Raw genomic sequence first — 13,347 nt, 5'->3', positions numbered from 1 at the left:
ATATTTTTCTTCTTTTCGCGGTCTGTTTTCCCTCGCGGGGCGACGCTGTCGCACGTGCAGCTACGTGGCTCGTGCGTCACTGGTTGCGCCGATAATGAGCCACCGAATCGGCCAAACGATACGATACTATTCGCGGCCTACGTCACAAAGATTAATACATGATCGAGCCACCTGCGGAACGCGGCTGATTAGTAATCGAGGCACGATCCTCGACTTGGTCGACACGTTCGAGGTGATCGAGCGTTATCGACCAACAAGCAATCGTGCTTGACTTCTTTTCGCTCCCCCCGCTGTTTATTGTCGTAAACAGTCCAAGTCGGAAGGCATCGCGTCGGTGGCTTTGGAAAAGTTTCGAGAGCTTGGAGTCAAAGGGTATCGACGGTGAAGCGATCGCAATCCCCAGGGTTGTTGCTTCTGGGTTAATGGCTAGAGAGTGATGACATTTTTTCGATGGGACCCAAATCTCTGAACCTGAGGGTCTAGGTTTAATCTATTCTTCTTTCTGTTTGTTGCTTTCCTGGTGGGTGAGAACTAACAGTATTTGAGAAGAACTGAACGCGTGTAGGTATTCTTCCATGGCAAGTAGCAACTGTAATCTTTGCTCTTGCAAATATTGCATCAGCCTTTAATCAATTATTATCAAATTTGATGTAAATTTGCTCTCTCATTGCTGACCCCTAAAATGTGTCAGGATTAAATACAGAAGGCACGATTGAGTAATCGTGTCAACTTTTTTACTGAATCTTTATTGAAACCTTGTGAAGGGTCACCGAACCCTAAACCAAAACAAAGAAGAGACTCCATTGTTCTCCACACTCTTGTTACCCACAACATTCACCTTTTGAAAAAGGTGACCTTTAGCGTCACGATGAACAGTGGAAATATTCTAATTACCCAAGACTCCAAAAGTTAAACCCAAGCTTCTCCTGCGAGGTCACGGAATTACCTCGAACTCGACTCTCGCGAGCCCAGTGTACACATCGCTGCTTGATAAAAGAAATGCTACTAGATGGTTTTATCTGGTTTATAGAATTCGGTTGTATTGGCGCGAGTCGCTATGCGATTCGACATGGATGCAGGGCTTAACCAATATGCACTAAATATGGCGAGAAATAACACTGGGTTGACCGCGAAATACACGTAATTGTCTTGAGCAACGTGAAAATGTTAATTAAAATCGAAGAAATTTACTCTTGGGCGACAACAAATCCCTGGTATAGAAATGTTATTGAAAGAAAACGTGTTCTCAACGCAATGTTAATAATGTTTTTCTTTTCTGCCACCAGACGTTGTGGCGTTTATGTCGAATCCCAATACGCCACTCGTAAAAACGGCCATAAAAGACAGCTAGAAATGAGGTCGCACGGCACGCAATGGTCGTAGCATAGATTAGTTAAAGGAAAAATAGGAACACGTGTTTACATTCACAGAAATCGCGTCATGCTCGTAGCACGACGTCGGTGCACGAGACATTGACTCTCGCAAAATTATTCACCCGCCCCCAACTAATCATCCCTTCGTCCCCCGATGCATCGAGATGCATTTCCACGAAGCTGTCTCCTCTCATCTCGCGCCAATATCAGTCAACACCGCGGCAAAAACCGCGATGTAACACACGCGCGCGATAACGACTAATTGGACGTACAAGCGACAAATTGGTGTTTACCGCCGCGACTATAATGACGTGCAATTACGATAATGCCACATAATTGCACATTTCAGATCGGTGTATGGCTGGAACAAGGAAGTCTCGCGCGCAAATTTCATCTTTGCTGAATTCAATGAAATTTCTATGGAGAACATTTTTTGGAATATTGCTAGGGGAGTAAGTGCTTCAGGCGATAAAGGTAGGTGGTACACGCTATATTTGTAAAAGAAAATGTTGACGCATCGCGTGTGCTAGTAAGGGCACGACGCCGCGCAATCATAGTGGCAATAATGATATTGGCTTTCCTATTCCGACGACTCAAGGTGAGTCGCAGATAATAACGCGCGACTGCACGACGGCGATTCGATTTAAACTTGAATTCGTTGGGCTCGCGATTTCCAGAGCCTTAACCTATCCCACGCGTTCCTGGACTGCCTGGTCACCGAGCTTTTAACTGTCCCACACGTACCTCAGTCTTCTTCGCGTGGCACAGGTTCGTCGCGATCCATGTCCTAAAGCGCTTAAAATGCCCTCGCGGCTGATACTTGCTACCGTTCGAAGTCATTGCAGGATAAAACACCAGTTAGTCAAAATCGGGCGAGGATTAAACGAGGTAAGCGATGAGACCTACGAACTCGATTAAAGGCACGCGTCAACTGACGCCTTTAACACTTCCTCTCTCGAAGGACGGGCGGTGTTTATTTGCCTACGAGTCCTGCGCGATTCCAGGCAAACAAATTGGGACGTATTTGTCAACAGGACGTCTCGACTCGCGGAATTTTGAATAGCACGTGAACAGAATTCGCGCGATAGATTGGCAGGGGGATAACAGCCCACCAGAACCTTCTATCTCTGGTAAAACGTAAACACGTCAATTATAAACATGAACTATGACACCGATCGGTCCAGAAGTGGAGGGTTCGAGAATCGAAATCTTGGAACCATAATTAGAATGCCAGGTCACAATCTAGGGTCCAGTTTGAAACATAGAACTCGATAATCAGCTTCTGATAGACGTAAAAAGTGACAAGATATCAAATTTACAAGCCAGCGATAGATTTCGTTACGATTTAAGTGGTTTCTGAATAACCCACTCGATTATAGGGTCAAGCTCAGTACCACTGGACTTAGGATAACGTTCCATTTGAATCCTTGGGAAGAATCCACGAGCTGAGTTCCAAACGCGACGTTAAACGTTCCCACCAGAGGAAAGGGTTCGTTTAACAGCAATAAACATGTTACACGCATCGCGCCGCGAATCGAACAATTTCGCGCTCTAAATTCGCTTCATCGAGCCACTTCCGGTCCCAGGAGTGACTTCACTCTCGCGAACCATCTCACGGAGGATCTCCTGAAGCAACAGGAAAGCTCGAGCCGAAACAGCCTCGGGATTTCGCTTCGCCGCGACTTCTAGGAAATCGTCGAGGCATCCAAGAAATATTTTCGCGTTTCAGCGGAGCGAGCCGAGGAGGACGCCACCGTTTGGCGAACAAAGGAGCATCGTAAAGCCGCAAGACGTAAATATTTTGTGGGATCGCGGGAGGCGACTGCGATTCGATTAAAGAGACGAGACGAAAGCGAGTTCAGTCTGTTCCCCTCGCGCTCTTATCTCCTGGCCTTAAACGAGCAGATCGACAGTCCTTGTTGTCGATCCTCCGCCAAGGCTCGCGTGGTTCCTTCGAAAAGTTTGCGAACGAAAACAAGATTAAGGTAAATGTCCCAATACTGAAATGCTTAAGATGTCAAATATCCCAGTAAGTAAACAACATAAAACTGTATATCCCGATATTTTGACTATGAGGTTCCAGAAACTGTGGATACCACTTTATGACACCAGTTTTTATTTTTAATTAGGCTACCTAATACATTAGAATTTAAGCCTAAAATTGGATAAAAGTAACGCTAGTGTTCAAGTATTTGGACGTGGTTAATTACTGAGATATTTACCTTACGCGAAAATATTGCAAACCACTGGGCGATCGCAGGTACGATTACGAGTGGCTAATGAAAAAACAATCCTCTCTGAGGGAAAGTATCGCTGACGTACGTACTTGAGGCCCGTAAGCCGATCTTCGATCTTATCTGTCCTCGATCCACGCGTTTCGAGGGAAGATTACGCGCGTGCCTATAATTGAACCACGCGATGACGTAACCGCGTTCCATGTCTTCTTTCGTCCCTCGCCGAGGATCTTGTATTATTTTCTATTTTCCGTGGCAGCGCGCGATGGATCGCTGTGACTTTCCCTTTACGTCATCCGCGTCATGTCTGTGTCAGAAATCTATCGTTACTTGCGGCTTGCTGAGGCTTCTCGATAGAAGAAGAGAAAAGTTGCAGAGTGTTTACTGATGTGCTTTATGAGAAATGGATAGGGTCCATATAGTGCAATATTACGTTTCTTTTATATCCTTCAGGCTTTAATTAATCTTCTGCTAAAGTGGTCGAGACATTATGGCTCGAAAAAAATTTAATAGTGAAGATGGTATCTTTTTTCGGGCTTTTCCTTATAGCTTCGTGGAAGGATGAAGCATTGGCAATTAAAAGCCTATAAAGTTGAGAGACATGGCTCACTTTCGAAGCTTCAAAGGCTGGTTTCACAAATGTCTTTTTCCTCGTGCAAAAGCACGGGACCCAGAGTAGATTATTCAGGAGAAAAGAACTGGAGTCATCAATAATTTGTTTGCGCCGAGTAATGTTAACGGACAATAATAAGATATTCCTGGAACGTCGGTTTCCACGTTAGCCCCGCGCTGTTTACTCTCACGCGTTGGATAAAGCGTCCTTCTCATGTTTGTCGGTTCATCTGTTATTTTCAGCCGCCTGAGATTGAAATAACAATTAGGATCGTACCTTTTTTGTCACTCGGTTGTTTACGCTACGAGTGCGATCGAATCACTCCACATTTCTGTTCCTGTCCATTCTTCTCCCTCCGTTTACTTCTTTCGCCCCTCTTTTCTTCGTTCCATGCATTTTAATAACGCCCACGGTCGCGGTCGGCGAAATTATGCGAGCGGAAATGTAAAAAAAGAAATGGGATTGCAACGTTCCCCCGAGTTCGGGTGCTTTCCGTACTGGCGCGAATTCAATCCGTTTTCTAACGTTATATTATGCCATAAAGACGGGGAGCGCATTATGCACACGCACACGACGCGCATGCAACCCGACCTAGGCGTAAAAGGATCGTAATGACAATCGTAAACAATGGCTCCTGGAAAGACTGTTAGCGAGAGTAGTGATCGAGTCGAGGGAAATTACGTTTCTGGAATGCTTTTGCAACTCCATCGGGCTGTCGCGAATCGGGACCGGATGGATCCGTCATTTACGACAAAGAACTTGGCGAATGGGATTTCGATCGAACGCGGTCGCATCGCTGCGTGTGACAATGCTGGAGAACCGTTCGTGTTCACCTTAGACATAGGTCTAGGTGGTCTATAGAGGTTCGAGTTCAGACCATTATGCATTGCTATTTGTATGTGTGTACGTAGTGAGCTGTGTTACCTACAATGTAGAATATTTCTATTACGATAGAGGAATTCTGAATTTTCATATATTCAAACCGTCAAATTTTCAAATTTTCAAATATTCAAATTTTCAAACCGTCAAATTTTCAAATATTCAAATTTTCAAATATTCAAATTTTCAAATATTTAAATATTCAAATATTTAAATATTCAAATATTCCAATTTTCAAATATTCAAATGTTCTTTAAGCACGCAGCAACCAAATAATTTGTATTTGGGTCTCCCCAAGATGATCAGGACTCGTCGAAGACCATTAAGGAGTTCCCGTATCAACGGCTACTTTCAAACCCATGCGACCCAGTTACCCAAATGTTACTAGATTTGCTCGATAGCCAAGCTGCAATGAAAGCCATAAGAAACGTCATCTCCTTACACCGAAAAACTTCACGTTTTATTGACGCGCTCGTGTCCATTAATTTCTCTGGGATGGCGTGAGACTTGACATCGAGCCCCGTATCGTTAACCCCTTGAAAAAAGAGTGGCAGAAAAAGTGAGTGAACGTCGCGACTTCTAAAAACATGCAGGTTTTCCAGTCTAGGGCAGATTAAGCGCGACAGAATTTAAACATACTGTCGAATCTCTGCACGTTTTTCGAAACGATAAAGCGGCTCCAGCTTTATCGGTAATCGTTATCAGCCCTCCCCGTCCCCATCTCCCGAGTATCATCCAAAAACGCTGCACGTTTTCGAACATTGTTCCCCAACGACTTGAAAGTAGGCTCGTTGCGGAAATCAGTTCGGTTCGATTTTTTTGCGCAAATAAACATGGGTTTGAAGAACTATTTACGTTTTGGGAATCTGAACGTCACTGACGATTGATAAAGATCGTTTCCGTGTGTCATTATGACTGTACAACTCTGACATAAAATTCTCTCAGGTTCGATTACGCTACTTAATTTATGACGACGTTGATAATCGTGCTGCATCGCTCATCTCTCCTGAGAGTGCGCGCAGACCGACGGACGTCGTCGCCAAATGTTTCCATTTCGTAATTGCGGCGACTCAGGCTGGAAGCCTGTCAAAAACTACTATCGGATTTCAACGTAACATTTTGCATTAACCTCCTTCGCAATGGATTTGGTGTACGTCTGAGCGAGGATCAGAACGCAGACGTTATCGCGTTAATCGCGGCACAGGTGAAACCTCGATGACTTCGACGATTTTCAACGTCAACCGTGCTCAAGTTTGACCTTTGACGAACGCCTTTCCCTTTCCGAGGTAAAACGCGAAAATATGGTATTTCAGAGTTGGCCTCCGTGCTGACAGTGCAAGTAGAATTGTGGAAAATCTGATAGAAACTCCAACAATTGTATCACGGCAACGAACACGTTAAAGACAAGAGAGCTTGCAAAAAGTAGGTCCATTCTGTCTTCAGCAGCTATTAAAGACATCAACCTACTATCTCGGCTTCAGCACCACCGTCTGCAGCAATTGAAGTAAAAATCAGCGTACAGTAAAACCGCTGAATCACCAGCAGCTTCAGAAGAAATCCAGATTCTTCGCAATATTTTACCAGAACGCACCGTCACGGTTAAAGGCCGATTCCTCTTCGCTGCTATCGTTCCTGGCCAGTCCGTGACCAAAGATTATTCGTTGCTTTGTGTAGCAACAATGTCGGATACAAGAAGAAGAAGGTGCCAAGGGATATCCACTGACACTCTCTGGGCGACTAATGCATTCGCCGCGGCGAACATCCATCATTTCTAGCTTTCTGCTACTTTTCCAAGTAATTAATCACAAGACCATTGTTTGGAGGGCAGTACCCCCTGCTAGACCTGATAACGCGTTATCGTAATCCAAGGGTGAGCCCGTCGAACGCGGCCGCGTATAAATACACGCTAGGGCCGATAGTATCGCGGAAGTTCTCGCGATCGATCGACCTCTCGTTCCTGGAACTTGTTCCCTCTATGGCGAGCACACCTCCCCCCTATAAATTTGTTTCGATGTGAAACAAGCGGTTCCCATTGCCTCGACTAAATGCCCCCTGGATAACGAACGCTTTAAACGCTCCCATCGCGAAACCTCCACGCGATAGGGAAATCTTTCGTGACGATCGAGTCCACTTGAATGATGATCTAGATCGCGCTTCTGCTATTTCGGCGATAGTAACATATGCGATACGGCTAGGGGATTATAATAATTCATCGTGAGATTAATTGAGGGCGCTCTATTTTCTTGTTATGAGCTCCCAGCTGTCTTTACTGCTTCTAGGAATCGCTCGAGTAAAGCTGTTACATCGGGTAGTTCATGTAAGCTTTAGCATCAACGTAGTTCTTGAAACAGTGATAGTATGCAATTGTTCGCTGGAAACGAGGGAAAAGAGAATGAGGAAATGAGGAATTGATTTTCGAAAAGAAATATTCATCGCACGTGATTCACGTGTGATGAACTTTCAACGATGCATTCAGCTCATTAGTGGAATTAACATGTGCATACGTTATATTCTATCGTTCATCGAACTAATCCTACGTCAGAGTTTCATTTTAGATTCGCTTCACCTTCTGTCAGCTATTTCGAATCGTAGATAGAGACGTGTCTTAGCCATCGGTATCCAAACACTCTTATCTCCCGAAATGCAGATAGAAGTCTGGCTAAAAATAGCCACCGCTCCCGAAATATCAATGCTCTATCTTCTGTTAAGGCTAGACGTACGAGCAACACCATCGATCCTAACCAAATTATCCCGAGATTATTCCCACAGAGAGAAGATGACCGAGCGGTGCATGAGGGTTCTATTAACAGCGTCGGGCCGACGAAAATTAATCTCGATGCACGAAAACGTCGGCGGGACGGCTATATTTAGGTCGTCAAATCGAAGCTGTTGGAAATAGAACAAAAGCGAAGGCGCTTCGTCATCCTCTAGCGATCGTGTGCAGCCGAGGCGTACTTCGACTCGTCTCTCGCTCGAAGCTTGACCGTTCGGAACAGATTCGCGTATCTCGACGTTACGTCGTTACGATCGAGTCTTTTTTCGGCGCTCGCACGCGCCGTCTTGTTACGTTCGCGATGGAAATAGCGCGCTTCGACGCTCTTTCTGCACTCGACGCGTCACTCGAGCCGATCGTGAAAATAGAGACTCGTTCACCAGGATGGTTTACGCGACGACGAATTCGTTTGAAATCGAACGCCCGATCGGCTGGCTAAGTGGACGCGAACGTTTGCCATACTAAACCAATTACGCGACCCAAACGAGCCGATTGTTCGCCGGAGCTTTCGAGGAGGCAGGGTGCAGCGTTGCAAGGGGGCTGTTGACACTGCTATAGATGGCTGTATCGAGTTTTTCCCGTGTGCCACTGTGCGATTGTTTCGATGATTTAAATATTCCACGAATGCAGTCCCGCCTTGTTATAAAGTCGTAGACGAGTTGCGAGCAATTACAACTTTCGAGCACTCTAGATCCTAGGCTTAGTAAAATCAGAATAGCAAAGACTTACAGTCAGTACACGATAACTTGATGATCATTGATCTGCTATACATACCTGTCTGCTAATAATTAACGAGAATTTATGCCTTACTCTGACGACTCTAGAAAAGTTATAAATTATGGGTCCGAGTGACATTACGTTTTCCTAGAAGAATGTCAGTGATTCCACTCGCCTGTATACCACAGAATTTACTATTCATCGCTGGAAGTACAAAGTTCGACTATAACACTGCGCCTTTGACGCAAAGACTAGAGAACAGTTCGAGTGTCATTAGACTCGGTTACGATTACGAGGATACACGTGTGCGCTTTCATTCGGAAATTAACAAAAAGCCAAGACACCGTGCAGGTGTATTACGCGCGCAGCTGTGTTCTCAGGTGGCTTCAGGTGCCCATCCGACGCGAGTAGGATCGAGTAAACTTTCCATGGCGCCTTTTCGTGCATCAAATGACTAGCCTAACTTTTCATATAGTTTTTCGTTAGGGTGACGTCGAGCCACGGAGCCCTTTAGACCTTTCACTTCATTTATTTCTTACGATTAAATGTCGTGATTTGACGATCTTAGAACTGAATCGAATAATGTGAACGACACTGCATCCCGAATGCACCTTGAAAATTACGCAATCGCCACGCGCGCGAATGTTGGACTTTAAAAAGCACGTGCACGCGCATGAATCAATGTCGAACAACAGCACAAGTGTACTTGCTACTTGACTCCTCTAGCTCGCTAATTTCCATAGAAAAAGCGATCGCTGTTGATCTCTTCCCGATTCGCTGGCACAGTTAGCGGCTGTATAATGGAATTTTCATAGAGCTCCATTACCCAAGGTTTACACTCTACCCACGTTAATCTAAATAAACACGTAGTAAGTCCAAGAATATCGCTCGACTCGAACGAAGTTATGACTGCAACCTTGATGAGATAATTGGGATTATCAATGGCGCTGTTTTCTTCTAATTTCGGTACCATGCAGCGGTTAAAAATATCGCTCGCGAAAACGCGTGCTCCGAGGGACATAAATCATCATTGAGTGACACTTGGAGTAGATAGCGACCTAATTCGTCTGTTTGGCGGGTGATTCGGAAAAAACAACGCGTTGTGCTGTTTCGCGCCTCCGCTGAACCTTGAGGAGATGTTTACCGCGTGGCAGCGCAACTAAACGTCGGGGTTATCGACTGCCATTACATAATCCACCATCCGAGTGTCGCGATTAAAAGTCTTCCTCGTGGAGCGTCGAGTTGGCGTGTATTTTTTTCCTTCGATCGCGGAACGATTGGCACGGTATCAGTATCTCCTACGTAATCGCCGATCGATCGTAGATACCGCATACACTGAAGTTCACGATGACGAGCGACGTCGTGTAGTATGCTGGCATCGAAAGAAACGCGATTGTTCGTTTAACAATCCCACTTTGTGGTCACAGCGATCCTTTCCTTTTCCCTCTATTCACGGGACATCGAGCACTATTCCAGTGTTGCAACGTGAACACTTTATCAATAGCCAAGGCGGCTTCATTCTGACGTAAGAAGTATCCAAGTTTCTTGTTAGCTCGCTAACCCTCGCCTCACTTTGCGCCGAGGTACGAAATCGAATCGAAGACACACAATGCGGGTACCCACAAGCGAGCCTCGACGAGCAGACGCAGCCGAGGCACCTAGTCATTAAACGCTCGCTATCATCGCGTAATCCCAACAATCACCATCTGGTTGGCCATCCGCAACACCGATCGCCGTTATTACCCTGCTCACTGTTGCGTTTAATGGAGTCCCATCGACGATCACCGCGAAAATAACTCTGCCGTCTAATAAAATTCGCGTCGCTGGCGGGACAGTTCGTGCCGTAGGTTTCGTTCGAGCGCGAAACAGCGCGATCGCGGGACGGTTAATCACCGCGGACAACCGCGGATCGATCGGTCCGAATAACCGAGTAACGCGCGGCTGTCACGGGACCGAAGTTCGCGAGCAGTGCAAGGGATGGCGGCGTTCACCATCGTTTCACGGGATACATGTCCCCGGTGACGTCACGCGGCGATGCGTCGTCGTCACGCGAAGAAACGACACGCGGTTGATTTATTCGACTACGTACATTAGCGGTCGGGACCAGTGCCAAGAACATGGGGAAGGTGGTCGTATCTTGGTGCTCTTCAGGGTCCCTGAACCGGCGCCTCGAACATCGCCTGGGGATCGATTAAACGTTCCCGCGAAACGAACGAGTTTCCACGAATAACGGGAAACGTCACGGTATCGCTAATATTTGCATGGAAATAGTGTCTTGGCGGAGCAGGCCGAGGGTAGGGAACCTGGGTTGTTGAACCGTGGAATGTTCGCCACGCTAACAGTTTCTGTGGCTGATCGAACACTGGATCCCTTCCCTAAACGTTCTCGGCCCTTCTAGACGAAACGCAATCGCGAGGAACTTATTCCTTCATGCTTTATGGTACTTTTATTTACAGCGCACCCCGTGTAATAAATCTTGGCTCTTTGTAAAGGCGACTGTAACCATGTACAAATTTTTTATGGTTTCCAAAAGGAAACACACTAATCATCTTCGGGGGTGGATTGATAGGAATGGTGAACGTCGCTGGGTATTCAGATAGTCGAAGTACCACACGATAAATTGTCGGGAATCGATGAAAGAGAACTTGAATTAAAGAGAAACTACAAATAAATAAAACTGGAGAATAGCCATTTCAGTTTGGCCAAGAATTTTCTTCGAAAGACAAAGTTTCACGTTTGTGATTCGACTAGCGGGTTTTATGGCTCGAAGAATCGGTCCATGGGCAAGCACACGTTAAAGTTTTCGTTGTTAACGACATGGTCGGTTGTTTTAGATCAGTTTGCATCAGTCTCTCTCATTGTTTCGTGCGTAACAGTTATATGGGAGAGTTGCGTCACCGCGAAGAAAAAGACACGCGTCATTCGTTCGCGGATCCACATTAGTAACTGGGCCAATTGCCAACGGTGAAAGAGATATATTTGCGTTTCTTCGCTATGTCATGCCAAGGAAACGCGAGCGGCTGGGGAAAAATGTCTGGAGGGGACAATAAAAGGGAATCAATTGTCCGTTTCGAAGTTGGCTCGATCCCCGCGAGCAAACGGACGGATCCCCTCGAAAAATCTACAAAAGACCCCGAAATTATTCGAAGGAATCGCTCGAAGATTTAATCCCCTCTAGGAGACGTCAATAACGCGACTCACCCGAATCAGCTTTCTGGTTGTCCTTAGAAGACGCGAAGTTACGCTGTTGGCAGGCTCTTTGCAGGACATCGTGCACCCAAGTGTGTTCACTCAGCTCGTATGTAAAAATCTTCGCGTGTATTTATTATTTGTCGCACAGATATCAATCTTCACTCTCACTTTATTTCACCACTGAGGCTCCTTCCTTCGAGAAGACTATAGCGCAATGAAGAGGGTCACTGGTATCGTAGATCGCTCTACGTCAGCCATTAGGGTCCACGCAGAATCCTAAAGCTGGCCCGTGCCCAACGTTCAGCTCAGAAAATTAAGAAAACTTCGCTCCCGTGACAAACTGCCAGCAGAAATTTGCCAAAAATCGTTTCCGCGGTCGTACGAAGGAGGAAACGAGACTGACGGAGCACGAGGTCTTGCGAATTAAATATACCTCCGTTATTTCGGCAAAAGGTCTCTACGTCATGGAGCTACGTCGTCACGGTCGGCCGTAAACGTCATTCGTCTCTGGCCTGTACCTTTTATCGGGGTCGTAATTCATCGGCGATTCGATACGCGGTCAGGAATTATTTTCCCTGGACGCGGGTTGCGCACATGTCGTTGGACAAGGTCTGTCGCAAAAGCAGCCTCGGAAAATGGAGCAGAAAATTTAATTACGATGGAAGGGGGATAATGCCTTTCCCCATAGACCGACGAAACTCCAAACCTGAAGTTTCCTAACGGTAGATACCAAAAAGCATATCTGTACCTTAGAGCTAAACTAACTCAAGTCCATTTTTTTCCAAATTAAGTTTTTTACAGGATCTTACTTACTTCTTCTTCATTTGATCAAAATAAGAAAACTAAGAAAACAGGACTTGATAATGAAAATACTTGAGGACCAACAAGGACCTCCGTGTACTGAAACAAAAGGCTGAAGGAACGATCGGAGTCAGCGCGTTCCAGTACCTCCTTCATGAAACAATGAAAGCGTCGGCTATTAAACCGAGGGACAGGAAGGAAATAAAGAAAGCGGCTCTATAAATGTTTACGAGCGTGCGATAGGAGAGGCTCGTGGGCGAGCGGTTGTCTCGGCCCGTTGCCGTCGACCGGTTCGAGCGCAATTTCTGACGACATCTCGCCCGTCACGACGTCCCCGTGACGAGCGCCGATACGTCAGCGTGCCTTGTCGCAGCCAAGCACCGAGATCCACCCGTGGAAATTATTATCGGCTCCTCGGACAGACGTCAGGTTTTCCCGTGGGCGGACGACGCCTCCGATTACATACGTGCTGCCAGCCGTGGAACCACTAATAGCCACGCACCAGCGTTCGTGTACTTTTCCACGGGCGACGTTCACGGTCCAGAGCCTCTGGAATGAATTCGGGTGGTGACGTCGATCGGTCTAGGGCTCGATCGGTGCCTGGCACCGAGATGAGTGGCAGCAGTCGTGATGGCTGGTGACTACGCTCGTGCTAGCGCTCGTTTCGCGCGTTTCTCAGCATCAACGGACCGAGGAGAACGCGGAAACCACGCGGGAAACAACGGCGTTTCGGTCGGCGCGCGCCAGACGCTGCTGGATGCTCGC

This window comes from Calliopsis andreniformis, chromosome 2 (assembly GCF_051401765.1).
Source record: "Calliopsis andreniformis isolate RMS-2024a chromosome 2, iyCalAndr_principal, whole genome shotgun sequence".
Classification (NCBI taxonomy): domain Eukaryota; kingdom Metazoa; phylum Arthropoda; class Insecta; order Hymenoptera; family Andrenidae; genus Calliopsis; species Calliopsis andreniformis.
The sequence above is the reverse complement of the archived record's forward strand: the minus strand, read 5'-3'. Positions refer to the sequence as shown.